The sequence below is a fragment of the Apium graveolens genome, chromosome 3 (genome assembly GCF_009905375.1).
Source record: "Apium graveolens cultivar Ventura chromosome 3, ASM990537v1, whole genome shotgun sequence".
Taxonomy (NCBI): domain Eukaryota; kingdom Viridiplantae; phylum Streptophyta; class Magnoliopsida; order Apiales; family Apiaceae; genus Apium; species Apium graveolens.
Window position 1 is genome coordinate 46,273,980 of NC_133649.1, and position 19,874 is coordinate 46,293,853.

At 35.4% G+C, this 19,874-nt stretch overlaps 1 non-coding gene across 1 annotated transcript; it reads left to right on the forward strand.

Moving 5' to 3' along the window:
- Positions 1-14,679: 14,679 nt before the first annotated feature.
- Positions 14,680-14,786, forward strand: LOC141716143 (small nucleolar RNA R71). The gene has a single exon (XR_012572863.1). It is a non-coding gene; the product is annotated as a small nucleolar RNA R71 (small nucleolar RNA).
- The last annotated feature ends 5,088 nt before the right edge of the window (positions 14,787-19,874 follow it).

The following is a 19,874-nucleotide window of genomic DNA, read 5'->3' on the forward strand; positions in this document are numbered from 1 at the left end:
TTTAAGAAATAACTCCCTTGAAATTTCTTCATCAAGTTCCAAATGTTCACCAGAACTTATCCTTTTACCAGTATCAGAACTTATTCTTCTCCCAGTATCAGAACTTGTTCCTTGACTTGTTATTCTAGCTTTACTTGATGAAAACCCTTTGCCTTGACCTTGACCTCTACCCTTATCAAAGTTTCCCTGGTCATCATTTCCATCATCCTTTTCTTTCAGTGTCTGAATAAATTTGCAAATGGACTTAATGACTTTCTCCCCCTTTTTGGCATCAGCTGGTAAAAGAAGAGAGACAAGCAATTCCACTGAGGATTGGATCTCATTGAGTTGACTTTGGTGAGAAGCTTGATTCTTCAGAATTTCTTCAATTTGAGTTTGTTGCTTCTCCTGTGTTTTCTCAATATAGATAATTTTGTCAAAGGCTGGCTTGAAAAATCTGTTCTTTTCAAGTTTCACATTCATATCTTGCTGGATTAGAGCTTCCTGAATTTTGTTCACCTTGTCATGAGTTATTGAGTGTTGACCTTGAAGGTGCCTTGTACTCAATGCAGTAACTCTCAGCTGTGCCTTGAAATCATCATTTATCAGCATTTCATCAGCTTTTGCAAGATGCTCAGCAAGAATCTTTTCAGAAGGAACAAAACTAACTGTGTTCCATTCCTTAGTCCACTCCTTTCCTCTAGGAGTTTCACTCCAAGGTACTGGTACTTCCCCTGTAACAAACTTCTTGACTAAATCAGCTTTATGAATAGTTTGTTGAGGTGCATGTCCTGATGGACCAGCTGCATCAGCATCTAAATTGGCAGCAGCTTCACCAGTAATTTCTTCATTGGCAGCATCAGAACTTGTAGATCCTGCAGTATCAGCATCCTCTGGTAAAACAGCAGTATGTGAGGCTATAGAGGCTTCAACATTATCCTCTAAATTCTGATCTGCAGCCAGGTTTCGATCATCATCCAAAATTGATGTTGTTGGTGGAGTGAGTTGAATTGGTGGAGTTTCCAAGTACAAAACCTCAGGCACAATCAAGTTATGAATATCAATTTCAGCACTTGTACCTGGTTCTTCAGTATGTACTGGATCAACTATAGGTGACATAGGAGGTATAGGTATTTTAGCTTGAGCAGTTTCATGTTGTGCAGAAGGAAGTGATTCAATAACAATAGGTTCTGTTGAGATCAGAGATTCCTGATCCCCTTCCTTAGCTGCTTTCACTACATCTGAATCTGACTCAACTATGTCCCTGTGAGCTCTCTGTTTCTTTAACTTCTTCAAATGTGGAGACACTGTAGGAGCTTTATCATCAAAATTTAACTTTCTAAGCCTTTTGAGGGGCCTAGAACTCCCAGTTACGGTATCTTTCTGAGAAGAATCCTTCTCAGCTTCTATAACAACAGGTTCTGATATTGGAACCTGTTCCTCAGTTGTTTCCTCAAATCAACAGAATTTAATCAAAACATTCATCACAAAATAAAATTAAAAGTCGATGAAGTAAAGATTAATAAATTTCAATTAAACATGTACAATCACATAATTTGAGAAACAAAGAACAAATCTTGCAATTAATGAAAATTTCATTGATATATTAGATGATTACATTCGATGAAATTTAGCAATTACATGCAAAAATTACAAGATAGTCCTATTTTACGATTCCTGACATCAACAGCCTTAGTCCTAGTCTAAGAAGACCTAACGACTAACTCCTTCTGCTGCTGACGAAGAGCACTGCAAGACGGATGATCCGTTCTTGCTGCCGGAGAGCTTCTCTCCTTTCCTCTTTCAACCTATCAAGATGGAGGTAATACTCCATTGATAAGAACAAGAGTTCTGTGTGAACCTCTTGTGGAACTGAGTTCCAAAGTTTGTCAGGAATGGCGGTGACATGCCACTCCTGTTGCCATTCATCACAACTTAACTCGATGTTAAAGGTTTCAGAGTTTAGGAACATGTTGAAACGGACCATTTTTGTTGGTATGAATAAAAAGAGAATGAGTTTGTGAGAAAATGAAAGATATTTTGGCTGTAATGAATGGTTGGTTTAAATAGCCAAAGAATACCAAGGGACGCGAGGACAGGTTAGATATTACAAGTAAAAATAATGATCCCTCGACTTCCTAGACTGAAGTGTAATAATAACAGTCAGTAAAAGATCTAAAGCCAGAGTTAATGGGCACGGGATATGTTAATAATTACTGTCGCATGCAGGTTTTCAAGACATACATGCTAACCACTAACCCATAATGATTATGACTGTTTTATCGCACATTAACCAATATTCTGTAAAAATATTATCGTTCAAGTAATGACCAAAAATAAACCAATTAAATAAATATTGTCACGTCAGCATCAAAACTTGATTATTATCAGGATTTAAAAGTCATCAGAATATGGCTCCTTAACTCGAAAAGTGAATGTGTATTCCTGTAATTCTTCACACAAATACTGATATGGTTTCATCAGAACTTAATCATCAGAACTTCCATCAGAACTTGTCCTCAGAATTTATGCAACCTGACACATAGACTGTTCATCTAAAATAACATTGATCACCACAGTAATTTTCATCATTCATATGGAGTGTAAGTGTGTTCATTAAGCTAAATATCAGACAAAGAGTAAAGTCTGATTCACTTCAGTACATCTTAGAAATAAGGCATAACTAAGAATTTTGCTCAAAATCTGTCATTATTCTGAAGTCTACTTTAGAATGAGTTCATGCATGAGTCCACCTCAACTGTTTTGTGCTCATTTTATGCATATTTTGCTATTTTACAGTGGCTTCTCAGTGTAAGTGAGTCACGACTGCTTATCAGAATTTATGCTGTTATCAGAGTATTTCTCCAATAACCATAGAGTGTGAAAAGTCACCAAGAAAAATTTATTTTGCTTTTCTAATGCATATTACTTAATACCAGCAATGCACTTGGGTCTTCTCTTCCACATTTTTACTCTAGATCTCAAAGGAGTACCTGATTTTTATTTCTTTTCTTTTCTTTTTCTTTTGATAAGTGAGGCTTATCAGCACTTAGTTCATCCACCAGATTTACTAACATCAGAACTTAACAGATAAGAAGCACTATTCTAGTTTTTGACTTAGTAATAAGATACACAAAGTAAACTTAACTAAGCTCAATATTAGAATTTGCTTGTGTTAAAAGATTTCCACATAAACAATTACTTCAAATATGGGATCTTTAGTATATTAAAGACTACTAGTTCAGCATCTAGCACGGTTATCCTCATTGGATTGAATAGTCACAGAAATATTCATATCTCTATCAGAGTTTAGAAATTCACATCAGACAACAATCAGCACTTAGAAGATTTCTAATTAAGCACAGAATACAGAAAGATGTAATATCTGTAAACACTGATCATAAAGTCTGATGTATCAGAACATAAACTAAGCAGATTTAGAGAAAGAACCTGAAACCATTCCAAGTTCATTTACCAATCTTGTAAAAGTAGCTTCACACAGTGGTTTTGTGAAGATATCTGCTAGTTGTTGATCTGTGGGAACAAAATGCAATTCCACTGTACCTTCATCCACATGTTCCCTTATGAAGTGGTATCTAATGCTGATGTGCTTTGTCATTGAGTGTTGAACTGGATTACTTGTCATAGTAATAGCACTTTGATTATCACAGTAAATAGGGATTTTAGAAAATTCTAACCCATAATCCAGTAACTGATTCTTCATCCAAAGAATCTATACACAATAGCTTCCTGCAGCAGTGTATTCTGCTTCTGCAGTTGATATGGAAATTGACTTCTGTTTCTTGCTAAACCAAGAAACCAATCTGCCTCCAAGAAATTGGCAGCTTCCACTTGTGCTTTTCCTGTCAATTTTGCATCCTGCAAAATCTGCATCTGAGTAACCTATTAGCTTAAAGTCTGATTCTTTAGGATACCACAATCCCATATCAGCTGTACCCTTAAGGTACTTGAAAATTCTTTTCACAGCTGTTAGGTGAGGTTCTCTTGGATCTGCTTGAAATCTTGCACAAAGACAGGTAGCATATATGATATCAGGTCTACTTGCAGTTAGATAGAGTAGAGAGCCAATCATACCTCTGTAATCAGTAATATCTACTGATTTACCAGTATCTTTATCCAATTTTGTTGCAGTGGCTATTGAAGTGGATGCACTTGAACAATCTTGGATTCCAAATTTCTTCAACAAATTTCTGGTGTACTTAGATTGACAAATAAAAGTTCCTTCTTCATTCTTCTTGACTTGAAGGCCCAGAAAATAGTTAAGTTCTCCCATCATACTCATTTGATATCTTGACTGCATCAGTTTGGCAAACTTCTTACAAAGTCTGTCATTTGTAGAACCAAAAATGATATCATCAACATATATTTGCATCAAAAGTAAGTCATTTTCATGGTTGAGGTAGAACAATGTTTTGTCAATAGTCCCTCTGTTAAATCCACTTTCTAGAAGAAACTGAGCTAATGTCTAATACCATGCTCTTGGAGCTTGCTTAAGGCCATAAAGTGCTTTATCAAGCCTGTAGACATGATTGGGAAATTTGGGATCTACAAAGCCTGGAGGTTGTTCAACATATACCTCTTCTTCCAATTCTCCATTGAGAATAGCACTTTTCACATCCATTTGAAAGACTTTAAACTTCTTGTGAGCAGCATAAGCCAAAAATATCCTTATGGCTTCCAATCTAGCAACTGGTGCAAATGTTTCATCATAATCAATTCCCTCCTGTTGAGAGTATCCTTTTGCAACCAGCCTTGCTTTGTTCCTTGTAATTATGTCATCACTGTCAGTTTTGTTTCTGAACACCCATTTTGTACCAACAACTGATCTGTTCCTTGGTCTTGGCACTAGGGTCCAGACTTTATTTCTTTCAAATTCATTCAACTCTTCCTGCATTGCTTGCACCCAATCAGCATCTTGAAGAGCTTCTTCCACTTTCTTTGGTTCATTGTGGGAAATAAAAGAATGATAAAGACATTCTTTGATGTAGCTGTTCTAGTTCTGAAACCTGCATCAGGATTTCCAATAATTAAGTCAGGTGTATATGTTTTAGTCCACTTCCTTGTAGATGGAAGGTTCTCTCTAGAACTGGATGCTCCCCCATAATCCATGATGTCTCCATCAACATTTTCTGATGCTCCCCCTGAAATTATGCTCTCTGAGTTGGATCCTTCATTATTTGAGTTTCTAGAAATATCAGAACATGAGTTTCCAGAATTATCAGAACTTGGCCCATCAGAACTTGAAGAGCCTGTTGTAGGTTCTGATGCTTCTTGAGATGTGGTTGGATCTTCAGTATGCTCCCCATGCACAGGTGCATTTTCCTTAGGCGTAGTCACCATAGTTTCAATAACATCAGAGTTTAATCCATCAGAGTTTGCAGTATCAGGATTTAGATTGTCAGGATTTACAGAATCAGAAAAAACTTCATTTTCGAATCTTAGCTGATCATGATCATTGAAATCTTCAAGTCCAGTAATCTTCTTATTATCAAAAGAGACATTGATAGATTCCATGACAACCTTTGTTCTTAAATTATAGACTCTGAAGGCTTTTGTAGAAAGTGGATATCCAACAAAAATTCCTTCATCAGCTTTTAGATCAAATTTGGATAGCTGTTCGGGATGAGTCTTAAGAACAAAATACTTGCATCCAAATACATGAAAATACTACAGATTTGGCTTCTTTTTCTTCACCATCTAATATGGTGTTTTTCCATGCTTGTTGATAAGTGTTGCATTCTGAGTAAAACAAGCAGTCTGCACAGCTTCAGCCCAAAAGTAGGTTGGCAACTTTGCTTCATCAAGCATAGTTCGTGCAGCTTCAATAAGAGTTCTATTCTTTCTATCAACAACTCCATTTTGCTGAGGAGTTCCAGGAGCAGAAAATTCCTGCTTGATTCCTTGGTCTTTGCAGAACTCTTCCATAATCAAATTCTTGAACTCAGTGCCATTATCACTTGTTATGATCTTCACAGAATCTTTGACCAATTTATCCAGTTGCTTGACATGATCAAATCAAGATAGATGCAATTTCACTTTTTGTGTGCAAGAAATACACCCATGTGTATCTGGTGAACTCATCCACTATGACCATAACATATTTCTTCTTTGCAATAGACATGACATTAGCTGGACCAAATAGATCAACATGTAGTAGGTGATAAGGCTTAAGAATTGATGATTCAGTCTTGCTCTTGAATGAAGATTTTCTTTGTTTTGCCTTCTGACATGAATCACAAAGGCCATCAGGAGCAAATACTGATTTTGGCAGTTCTCTTACAAGATCTTTCTTGACTAGTTCATTTATATTGTTAAAATTTAAATGAGAGAGTTTCTTGTGCCAATCCCAGCTTTCTTCAATTGATGCTCTACTTAACAGACAGATTGCAGAACCATCAGTACTTGTTGAAAGCTTGGCTTCATAAATGTTACCATGCCTGTATCCTTTCAGAACAACTTTGCATATAGATTTGCTTACAAGTTCACGGTGTTCTTCAAAGAAATCCACATGATAACCTCAGTCACAGATTTGACTAACATTCAGCAGATTATGTTTAAGTCCTGAGACCATAACTACTTTTTCAATGATGACATTCCCAAGATTGATATTGCCATATCCCAGAGTTTTTCCAATGTTGCCATCTCCATAAGAAACACATGTGTCGGCTTTCTCCACAAAGTCTGATAGCAGGGCTTTATTTCCAGTTACAAACTTAACAGGATTTACCTTTGGTTTTTGTTTAACAACTATAGGCTCAGTTTCTACAGTCCCCTTACTGTTCTTATCATCTCCATAACCTAAGCCCTCTTTCCAGTTTCCACTACTAAGAATATTCAGAGTTGCTTTACCAGAGTTAGTCCAAGTCCTGATAATCTCTCTTTCCTTTTCTAACTCAGTTTTTAGAGATTCATTCATTTTTAACACTTCATCCCTAACATAAAAGGCATCATCTCTATCTTTCTAAGTTTGATGGAACATGACTAACTCTTTATCTAAATAATCATTCCTCTTTTTATAAGCAAGATTTTCAGAAGTTAATCTTTCACATGTTAAAGTTTGATCTTTATAACTAATGAACATGGTTTTAAGATATATTCTTAACTAAGTAATATCATCAGTATGAAAAGCATAAGTAGTTTGAGGTACCATTAAGTCAGCAGTATCATAACTGAAAGGAATATGTCCTAAGTCCAATCATGTATGAGGATTTAGGAATAACTTTTATGTAATTTGTTTTGATTTCATTGATATTAATAAAAGACTTGTTTTGTTTTTATTACGGGCTTTATCTATTTAAGTGTTTAAATAAGATATACCATAGTTTAGAGTAAAGCTTTTTATGGATTATGATGAGATCATAATAGTGAGACCTAAAAGATGATAACTCTAAACTTAAATAGTTCCTGGTCATAGGATTACTAACTGGTAATTAATAATCCGCAAAGATCTGTACATACTATGCTTGCTTCATTATGAAGGATGTCTGTTCTCATAGACATTTGTGTGGTGACACTATAGCTAGTATGTAGGTGCTTATTATAGAATAAGTTCACTGAACATGACTCGCCCAGCTGAACAACTGATGGAGTTCACTCACGTGTCAACAGTTGTTCACATAGTGATAGTTGTACAAGTATCCTTAGACTTGAGGTCATCATAGTCATCTTGTGTACACTGAACTATGCTTTGGTTTAGTTCTTAGTCTCCAAGGACAATTATTAGGGCTCTACTGGGTATAGGAATTTGTACACGAAGATAGTGTATGATCAATAAAGGATCTACCCCTTCCAGTGAAGGAAGCGAATGTTCAAGGCTGATCCACTTATGCTAGTTCAGGAATCTCTGGCCAGAGTAAATGAAATTAGAAAGGAGTTTCTAATTTGCATAGAACTACGCATTGTAAATGGTAAGCAAGTGATTGAATTAGATAGGCTTGACACGAGATCCATGCCTTGTATTTAATCGGGACATTGTAGGGTAGAAGGAGTTTATTGTACGGTAACTATTCACTGAATAGGTTCTTGGTATTCTAAGCAGTGAATTCATATTATCCGGATAGTCGCGATATGCTGAGAAGTATCCCTCACGATGTAGAATAAATGTGATTAATTAATTAATCATATTTAATAAATTAGAGAATTTATATAAATAATGATAAAATAGTTTTATTATTATTTATTTCTACTACCGGCTTAATATTGAACCTACAGGGTCACACCATAAAAAGAGAATGATTTAATGGTGGAGGAATTAATTAATAATGGCTAATACTTATTTATTTGTGAAATAAATAATTAATTGGCAAATTTAATAATTGATTAAATAAAATTTAATTGATTATAAATTAATTAAGAAAAGTTCTTAATATTATTAATTAAAGAATTTAATTTTTTGGAAATTAAATCAAGAGAGAGAATTATTTCTAAAGTGTTTAGAAAAAGGATTAATAATTTAAAGGTGTTTTAATTATTAATGAGAATAATAAATGGGATAATAATAATAATAATATTTATGGAAAAATTTCAGCTGAAAATTTTGCCTATAAATATACTATTATAGACCCTATTTTTATTTTGAACCCCAAAAACCCAAAAAGTTTGAAAAACCCAATTCTCTCCACCTCCTTAACATCGTTTTCTTGGTGAATACCGGTGGAGTGCTTCACACTTGAGGAGCAACTGCTAAGGATCTCTGATCGTTGTCTCCGAATTATTTTAAAGGTTAGATTCGATCCCTCGAATTTTTATTCATGATCTGTATGCTTTTATTTGGATTTTATATGTGTAAAAGTGTTTTTCCATGCCCCGCTGCGATTAAAATCCAACAATAACTGCTATCAGCATTTGCCATCAAGGCATAGTTTTCCTCATCCTCAGAATCTGAAGCATCTGACCGGCTTTTCTTCTTTGTGACTAGAGCCTTGCCTTTGTCACTTTTCCCTTTTCTGCAATCTGGATGTGGCCTTTCTCACCACAGTTGTAGCACTTAACATTTGAGTAATCTCCTCTGTTAGACTTTCCTCCTTTGCCTTCAGATTTTCTGAAACCTTTCTTTTCAGAACTTGCACCTTTCCTGGAAAACTTATTTCCTCTTCTGAATTTCATGTATGTAATCTTTGTGATTCATTTCACCATAAGAGCACACAGCTTCATCATCTCTTCATCAGGGTCTATCTCAGATATACTTTCAGTTTCTGAGTCATCATCACTATCAGGACTTGATGACTCAGTATCAAACTTTGTGATGAGAGCCTTGCCCTTGCCTTTCTTTGAGGCAGCTTCTTTGGGAATTTCCTCCTCAGCCACAAAAGCAATTATCCTTGACTTTCTTCCATTCCTCTTGCTTCTTTGTTCCATCTCAAGTTCATGAGTCTTGAGCATCCCATAAATTTCATCAAGAGTTGTTTCCTCAAGGGCATAGTTGTTTCTTATTATTGTGGCCTTCAAATCCCATCTTTCAGGATGTGCTAACAGGAATTTAAGATTTGAATCTTCAATATCATACTCTTTGTCAACTAGTGACAAATTATTCAAGAGTCTGACAAATATGTCATATAAATCAGTTAATGACTCATCAGGCTTTGAGTCAAAGTGCTCATATTCTTGAGTGAGTATCGCCTTCTTGTTCTTCTTGATTGAATCAGTTCCCTAACACCTTGTTTCCAAAGCATCCCATATCTCTTTTGCAGTCTTGCATTGAATTACCCTGTTTGACATGACATTATCAATGGCAATATGCAATAAGTGTCTTACCTTTGCATCCTTTGCAATCAATGAGATATCTTCAGCAGTGTAATCACTTTTCTCCTTTGGTACAGACTTTGCTGGCTGACCTGGAACTTCCACAGAGAGTTTGGTTGGCATATGTAGTCCTTCATAAATCCTGTCGAGCTATTCTGGATTTGTAGCTTCCAGAAACATAGCCATCTTCACTTTCCATATAGAATACTCAGAAGGTTTCAACATGGGAACTCTTATAGTCTCATATCGACTATGGGTTATGGTTTTTGGAGGTTCTTCAGTTTTGGTGGGCTTGGTTGGAGTTTCTTCTTCATACATGATTGTTTTTGGATCTTAAACTGTTTGTGTGTTAACAGATTGCTCTGATACCACTTGTTAGGTCACACACATTGTAGAAGGGGGTTGAATACAGTGTTTAGCACAATCAAATCGATTATAAGAACTCAAGTAACGGAAAACAGATTTTATTCAACACAATAAATTATGTTACAATATGGAACTGTCCTCTCTCAGTGATGAACAAATTATCACGAGAGCTGCTAGAGTTACAAATAATAATAACTTCGATAATCGTAACACTTATTGTGTAAACTCTATACCTGTGTTTATATATTACACATTTACAAGATAAATTCTAATTGATATGGAATATAATTCTGCTTCATAAAATATATCAACCAGTTATCTTTTCTACCAAGTATTCTATTCTTCATAGAATTCCTTTTTCATGCATATTTATTTATGTCTTAGTCTCGATCTTCTTTCCTTTCAATCAGCCACCTGGCTTATCTGAAAATCATCTTAAGTCCTGATATTATCTCCTGATAAATATCTTCTGATCACTTAACTTTTTGATAACTTAAGTTCTGATATCTTAAATTCTGTCTTCGGTATTAGTGTTGATTTCCAGTTAAGTACTGATTTGTCATGTTAGGTAAGATCTGAAAACTAAACACAAATCATATTACACATGACATTATCAAATATATCTAACATATTTTATTAAATCACCATTACTATAAACATTCTTTAAAATGTTTTCGAGTCTTCGAAATGATTTTAAAAGTTATAGCGGATCCTAAAACTCGTTTTCAAATTTAAGATCTTCCTTTCGAAGGGGATTTAAATACTCGCTTAAAAATCTGAGGGATCCGACTCTGTGGTGTATTTTATATTTCGCAACGAGGTTGCGGTTTTGATAAAAGAATTTGATTACTTGCCCAACATTCGGGAAGTAAGTCCATCTAATTGAGTCGACATAAGCGACAGGCCGGGTTACAGTCTATCAAAGTGTAAGTGGCTGGGTGGCAGCCCATCAACGCATAAGAGGCCGGGTGGCGGTCCAGCACAAGGCCCTAATGCAGCCAGGGTGATGACCGGTGGGGGATTCATCCATCTACTAGTATAAAATGTTACTTAATTGGTATCTTTGCCTGATCAGCAAGATATCGGGTTTATGCCAAAGCTTTCTTCTTTCCAAATTCATTGGGTATTATAACTCTGTCTATACTTTTCATAACAGAGGTTTCCAAGGAAAGTATGAGATATATATATAGGTGTATATATATATATATATCGGGACTTAATGAGGTATCTCGTAACTTCATTACTTTTGAATGATATTTCAAAGATTGAATCTATTCAAATCTTATCTTGTAGTCTCATTTATGTGATGAACTTTTGAAACTAATTATAGCTTGAACGGTGGTAGTTCGAGTAGTATTCGAAAAGATATAAGTATATTGGAGTATCTTGTAACTTCATCTTTTTAACTTATATCTAGTTAATGATTATCTTATGCACTACAAAGATTTTCAGAAAATGTTGAGACAAGATTAGATATATAAGATCACCTTGCAACGATATTTTATACAGTTATAAACTGGAACTCTGTGTTTTATAATACATGTCAGAGGATGTCAAAGATTTTGAGAAGTATATATATATTTATATACTGAATATTTTACGACTTCATCGCATTAAGGTATCAAACTTGGTTCATTTTTGCTTGACCAAGACTTTCATGAGTATTATGAGAATGCTCATATATTGTTAATTATTATACATGTTATTTTGGTGGGCTTGTTGCTCACCTTTGCTTTATTTTTTCATCACACAATAACAGCTAGACAAGATGAACGAGACCAAGCTCCCAATTCGCGAGCGGATAGGAAATGTTCCACAGTTTCCTGTAGGTGTTGATGCCGTTGTAGCTGAGGTAGGAACTACCAATAGGCTAGGCTTTTAACTTTTGATGTACCGGACTTATGTATATTTATGAATTGTAATAATGGCAAAGAATCTGTAAATTTATTCTGAAACCCTTTTGAGGTGTAATGACTTATAATTGTGGAATAAAATGACTTGTGTTATTTTTGGTATTCATCTCTGAGACTATAACTTATGGTGTGTGTGTGTAATGTGGGGTCACAGTACGCAGTAGTTGGTTGTTTATTAAGATTAAGTGTTATTAAGGGAAACGAAACCCGTGACAACCCGGATCCCCGACCCCAGATTTGGGGGTGTTATAGAAAGTACCTAATGGACAAGTGAAAATAGTCTTTTCCTGATCTTCTGGAGCTATACAAATCTGATTATACCCCAAATAGCCATCCAGAAGATAGTATTTACTCATGCCCAGCCAACTTGTCGAGCATTTGATCGATAAAAGGCAGAGGGAAGTGATCTCATGCCCAGCCAACCTGTCGAGCATCTGATCGATAAAAGGCAGAGGGAAGTGATATTTTCTCATGGATTTGTTCAGCTTCCTATAGTCCCCGTGACTGTTCGAGTAGGAATGAGCTCATTTTTCTCATTAGCAACAACGGTAATACCTCCTTTCTTTGGTACACACTGAACTAGACTCACCCAAGAACTGTCAGAAATGGGATAGATGATCCCTGCATATAGCCACTTAAGAATTTCCTTCTTCATAACTTTTTTCATGATCGGATTGAGCCTTCTTTGTTGCTCAACAGTAGGCTTGCTGGCTTCCTCAAGCAGAATTTTATGCATGCAATAAGAAGTGTTGATTCCCTTAATATCTGCTATCATCCATCCAATTGCCGATTTGAACTCTCTCAGAATTCTTAAGAGTTTTTACTCATCACTACCTGAAAGGTCAGATGTGATAATAACAGGCAAAGTAGATGCATCACCTAAAAATGCATACCTTAAGTGTTCAGGTAATGGTTTAAGCTCAAGTGTAGGAGCTTCCTCAATAAATGAATTGAGGCACCTTGGAGAATTGTTTAGCTCCTTCATTCCAAGAGATTCAAAAGGCATATCCATCTTCCTCTTCCAGGGAGAAGCATTCAAATATTGCAACTGCTCATCACCTTCATCATCTTCACTCTCAGAATTCCCCAATAATGCCTTTTCTAATACATCAGACCTTAGCAATTAATCAAGTTCTGAAGTAATCACAGAATCGACCAACTCCACCTTTAAGCATTCCTTATTTTCCATAGGGAATTTCATGGCATTGAACACATTAAAAGTTACATCCTGATCCAGCACTCGCATGGTGAGCTCACCCTTCTGTACATCTATCAAAGTCTGGCCAGTAGCCAGGAAAGGTCTTCCCAAGATTATGGGAATCTTCTTATCCTCCTCGAAATCCAGAATTACAAAATCAGCAGGAATGATGAGTTTATCCACCTTGACCAAAACATCCTCAACAATACCTCGTGGATATATAATAGAACGGTCGGCCAACTGCAAAGTCATATAAGTAGGCTTTAGATCGGTTAAGTCCAACTTCTTGAAGATTGACAAAGCCATTAGATTGATGCTAGCTCCCAAGTCACATAAGCATTTTTAAAATGACACTTTTCCAATAGTGCAAGGAATAGTGAAGCTTCCAGGATCCTTAAGCTTCGGAGGCAACTTCTGTTGCAGCACAGCACCGCATTCCTCTGTGAGAGCAACTGTCTCTAAGTCATCAAGCTTCACCTTCCGAGAAAATATACCTTTCATAAACTTCGCAAAACTAGGAATCTGTTCAAGAGTTTTAGTGAAAGGTATGTTGATATGAAGTTTCTTGAACACCTCCAGAAACTTCTCGAACTGCTTATCCAGCTTTTTCTTCTGCAGCCTCTTAGGAAAGGGAGGTGGAGGATATATCTGTTTCTCTCATGTATTACCCTCAGGAGGAGTGTGTTCAACAGTAGTCTTCCTTGGTTCCACTTTAGCTTCCTTCTGCACTTCTTCTTCAGCTACATCTTCTTCATCCGAAACTTGAGAGTATTCGGGATTCGCAACCTTCTCAGACCTTAATGCAATTGCCTTTACCTGCTCCTTAGCTTCCCTCTTTCCTGGTACTTCAGTGTCACTGGGGAGTGTACCAGGTTGATGATTAAGCAAGATATTGGCAATTTGTCCGATTTGATTTTCCAAGGTCTTGATAGAAACTGCTTGGATTTTGCACATGAGCCTCAACTCCTCCAATTCAGATTTTTTATTAGACTGTTGCAGCTGGAGTTGTTGTCTCAGTACATATTGTGGTTGCTGAAAACCAGGAGGTTTTACAGCTTTGCCGGATACTGCTGATAAGGCCGTTGCACCACATTCTGAGTGTTGCTTCAGCTAAAGTTAGGATGATTACAGTTGTTAGGATGATAGGTGGCTGGCACAGATTGCTGCGACCTCTGAAAGTTGCTCACGAACTGAGTTGATTCACTAGAAATAGCACACTGCTCTGTATCATGGGCACCATCACAAAGCTCACAGACACTAGTGATCTGATTAACTCCATAGTTTTCCAAAGAATCCACCTTCATCATCAAAGCCTTAAGCTGAGCATCCATCAGTTCAATCAATTCATAAGCTTCGTTGTAGCTTTTAGCCCACAAGGCTCCTCCTTATGTTGCATCAAGCATGGGTCTAGAAGTAGCACCGAATCTATTATAGAAATAGTTAATGATCATCCAGTCAGACATCCCATGATGAGGGCACTTTCTAAGAATCTCCTTATAACGATCCCAAACTTCACATAAAGATTCTCCAGATTGCTGAGCAAATTGAGTAAGTGTGTTTCTGATTGCAGCAGTCTTCGCTATAGGAAATAATTTAGTTAAAAACATTTGAGCAAGATCTTCCCATTTGGTGATATACCCTGGTGGTAGAGAATGTAACCAGCACTTAGCATTATACCGCAAAGAGAATGGGAAAAGCCTCAACTTAATAGCATATTCAGAAACTCCATTGAACTTGAAAGTGTCGCAGATTTCGATGAAATCTCTGATGTGCATGTTGGGGTCTTCTGTCCGAGAACCTCCAAACTGAACTGAGTTTTTTATCATCTGAATCGTGCTCGACTTGATCTCAAAGGTATTAGTCGATATGGTTGGTCGAACAATGCTAGACTGAATATCATTGATCTTCGGTTGAGAGTAATCCATCAAAGCCTTTGGGTTTGAACCTGGTTCTCCCATTGCAATAAGAACTTCTTCTTCTTTCTCAACTAAGATCTCTTCTTCAACTTTCTCCTCGACTACAACTTCTTCCCCAGCCTTATCCAGTGTTCTCTTACGAGACCGAGAACGCATATGCATACACACTCACTAGAGTACATATAACGCCCCCGAATCTGGGGTCAAGGGATTTGGTCGTCACTATGAAACCTCAATCCAAATTAACCTGTTTAATCAATAAACAAATGCTAGCGGAATATATTTAGCATAAATGACCCCAAACTAATCCAAGATCTTTTAAGGTTACAGTTCTAGAAACAAGATATCCAAATTCCACAAATAAATTTTTCACTTTCTTTTAAAACTCTTTTCAACAATTCTCAATCTCAAAACTTAACCCCTAGTATAACTTCGAAAAGAAGTATACTAGGCCCAATTATAAAATACACCACTATAATATAATATAATATAAACAATTTTATACAATAAAACTTACACTAGTCCGCAAACCCTGGACCAACCACCTTCCAAAAGCTTCTTCTTTGCTTCTTCGAATTACGCGGCTAAACAGCGCAAGTTAATCCTCACTGGAGGTTAAATTTAAAAACAGGAAAGTATGAGTGAAAGAAATGCTCAGCAAGATTAATTATAATATATATGTGGTCATTTTGATATAAAACCGGCATCTGCAATAACGCGGATAATATGAAATCGTAATTGCTAAATCAGAAAATTTTAATTAAGGAATCCTAGAAATTGGTTCCTCATTTGTAGTCAAAACCCTTTTTGATATTTTCGAGCGAAATGCTTCAGTAATACTTTAAATCTTGACGAGAATCAAACTCGTAAAACAGTGTTTACGGAAATATCGTAAACCATAATAACATGAAACAATGGTTATGGATTGAATCATAAAACTTTACTTAAAACCGAACTCTTGAAATTAATACTTATTTTGCTGTCATATCAAATTAGATATCAATACGAACTTTGATGCTCACAACATCCCATACTGAAGTCAACATCAATCATCTATACTAATACCACCTTTGATAATTACCAACAACCTAAATATCTACATCAAGCAAAAACCGAATCGAAACTGCATTTCACCTTTTATTCAAAATAGAAACAGTTGATAAAACATTCCTTATAAGATTATCAAAAGCAATATAATAATTTAGATTGGAACCAATTATGCACTATGTTGTTCCTGATGATCAGTCAGGAAACAACACTGGTATCCTACAGCCATACTGTGAATATAGGTCCACCCGTATCCCGCAGCCATACGGTATCTATAGGGCGCCAGAAAAGGCATATATTCGCCTTATAAGATATTACACTTCCGTATAATAGCTCACACTGGACCGGTGCCTCGGCCTCTTATGCATCCAGTAACCATCCAATCTTAAAACATTTTATTGAAAAAGGGGTCATAATACTCGACACCCGAAATAATTTTATTCCCCCATTCACTTGGTCAGGAATACTCGCAACCAAATCATTTTTCTCAAAATCCAAAACATTTATAAATCCAGTAATTTGATAAGTAAAATCACTTAGCTATTCTGAACATAGAATAGTAGAAGAGTACTTGCATAAACAGAATCATTTAATTCAGCGATATGTAAAATATTTATCTATTCCGAACTGAGAATAGGGAAAGCAATACTTGCATAATGAGATTCAAAATAAATATCACTTAAACAATAAGCGATGTAGGGATACTTGCCTTTGGATTTTTAATAGTTAGTTACACTCGTAGAAACGTAATTATCTCAGTATGGCATCTCGAGGCATCACCGTCTTTTACTTCGCTAAATCTCTGATCTGCTGCTCATACAGTGCTGCAACCCAATATTCCATACTATTCAACTCTAGTCTTCATCCATTTCATCTGGTCTTGATCGTCTTGAAAGACTCGTATATATAATTAAAAAATAATATTTTAACCGTCTAAACAATAATTACTCGACGAACTGCGCGTCAAAACCCTATCGTCTAACCATACGATAGCCCACATATAAAGGAAACAGTCAAACATAAAACTCTTGACCCACGCAAGCACGTAATTCACATAGCATGTAAACACATAACTCACGTATCACATACGTCAAAACATTCGACTACGTACGTTTAAAACTGAAATTGGGTCAAAAATATGATTTATTGATCAATAAACGACTCAGAATGATTGCAAAAACAATCGAGTCCCCGAAACAAAAGAATTTAGGTGTAAAAAGTATTTTTAATGAAAGCGGAATATTTTTCTGAGTCTATACGCGTTTGTTTCGTAATAAACGGAAGAACGGTTTATTTATTACGAATAAAATAAGAATAAATCAAAACAAATTATAAATAATTGAATCAAATTATGATTTTCGAAAATAATAAAAGATAATAATTTGAAATCGAATTAAATATTTTAGAAAAAATTTCGAAATAACGTCTTTGTAAAACCGACTTTTCCCGGGGTCATACCCCTCAAAATTAATCCCACACAACACAATCCAACTGTACTCTAATAAAATCAATAAATTTAAAACACACAATAATTTATATTTAACGTATAAACACGCCAAAAGCGACTTCTATAACAACTTCTAAAAATTATGAAATAAATATATAAATACTAACATGCTATAATATACACAAGTATGAAAGCGGAATTTCGAAATCGTTACCCAAAATAAAATTCTGATCACCCCGAAGAGAATATCTGATGTCCGGAAAATATCTCCAGAAAAATCTGAAATTAATAGCGATAGATATATACACGCTGAGATGCCATGTGGAGTAATCACCGCCTCCAAACTCTTTTTTTATGACCCGAAAATAAATTTAAACGGAAAATATGCTCCGCAAATTTTCTTCTCAAAACCTTGCAATATATATACCTATGCGTAGGTATCGAAGCGCTGATCGTTTATATATATAACAATTGAAATTTGGACGGACTGATTAGAAGATATGAATTTTTGAAAATTGAAAACATATAAAATAGGGGGAGAGACAGGGGATAGACAGAAGGGGGTGGCGGTGGAAAGGGGAAAGAAAATGAATAGGGGGTGGGGGTACACCAGGGTAGTTTATAGGAATTTTCTTTTAACTAAAAAATCAATACAACATAATTAAAATTAGCCCAAAATTAATAAATAGCGGGGAATAATATTTAATCAAATAAATATAAAATTTGTATCAAAATTTTCCAAATATTATGAATATTTCAAAAATACAACAATATAAAATATTTGGAAGTCCCACGATTTTATAAAAATAAAATTCTGATTTTTGTGGGGTTTGATATCCCGATAGGGGCCCGGTCCGATAATTTTTATGAAACCGAAATATTTCTACAATTCTCGGAATATTTAAAAACTAATAAAATAAAATTTTCATAATTTTTAAAACATTTATAAATCGCGCGTCATATCCGCATTTTACGATTTAACGAACAAACGTGCGAGTAAATATAACCCGAAAAATTTTCGAAATAATTTTAAAATTCTTGAAATATTCAAATACTAATAAATATAACTTTCATGATTTTTGAAACATTCTTGAATTTAATACTGAATTTACACTTATATATCAGATCCAAAATAGTTTATTTAGCCACTAAGTAACTATAAAAACGATACAATTTAATACCAGATTTGGATAATTATCAAAACCAAACTTCTTATAAAACACCCCTATGAGAAAATAATGTAAAAATAGCCCGTCTCTCGAAAATACGGGTTTTATTGATCTACCGAAATGATTATCGTATCTAAAATTTTGCGCCAGGACGCGCACGGGTAAAACGGTAATCCGGATCGAAAAAGTTAAAACACGGAAAATGTCCGGAATTATCAGATTAGGTTAGGAAGGAGTATTCAAAAGAGTTTCGGGTTGTAAAAACACAAAAATGGTTGAAGTTGGACGATTTCCGGCTTTATAAATAATTTTATAATTACTCAGAAACATTAACTAAGAGATTAAAGAGAGTTGAATACTCTATAACACAAACATGGGATTCTAACTTCATTAAATACTTCATTCAATAGCCTTTTAACCTTAGCATGTAATGGCGATGACACTAATCAGATAACACAAAACTGATAAACACCAACTTTCGTTGTACGAATACCATACTACCAGACATCCACAAAAGAGAAAGAAGCTGAATATACACCAATTATATTGAGACCCTATATGTCTATAGAATTTGACAACATAACGGTTTAACGCACAAGTTATCTATCGTGATTACATAGGGCAAGCACTTCTAGAAAACCTTCAATAGACATTGGCTAAAAACCAATGTTAAAGGTTTTCCCGACCGATGTCTATACAGGTGTAGAGAAAGGTACCCCCATTTAACATCGGTTGTAGCCCGATGTCTAAGACTAACTTTAACATCGGTTCCAGGATGAAACCCGATGTATATTGTCTTTTTTTAACCAAAAAACTGCAGAATAATCTTTTTTAATAGCTTAAATATGATGTAATTATCAGTTCAAACTAGTAATTAACAAAGTATAAATCAGCACAAACCGATGTCAAAGCTAGCTATAACATCGCTTTTGGAAAGAAACCGATGTTAATGCCTTCTTTTGACATCAGTTTTAGTTTTAGAACCGATGTGTTTGTTCGTTTTAACATTGGTTTCTTTATAGAAACCGTAGTCTCTCTTCACCTGACTCATCATGCTTTAGCCAATGTCAAAGGTAA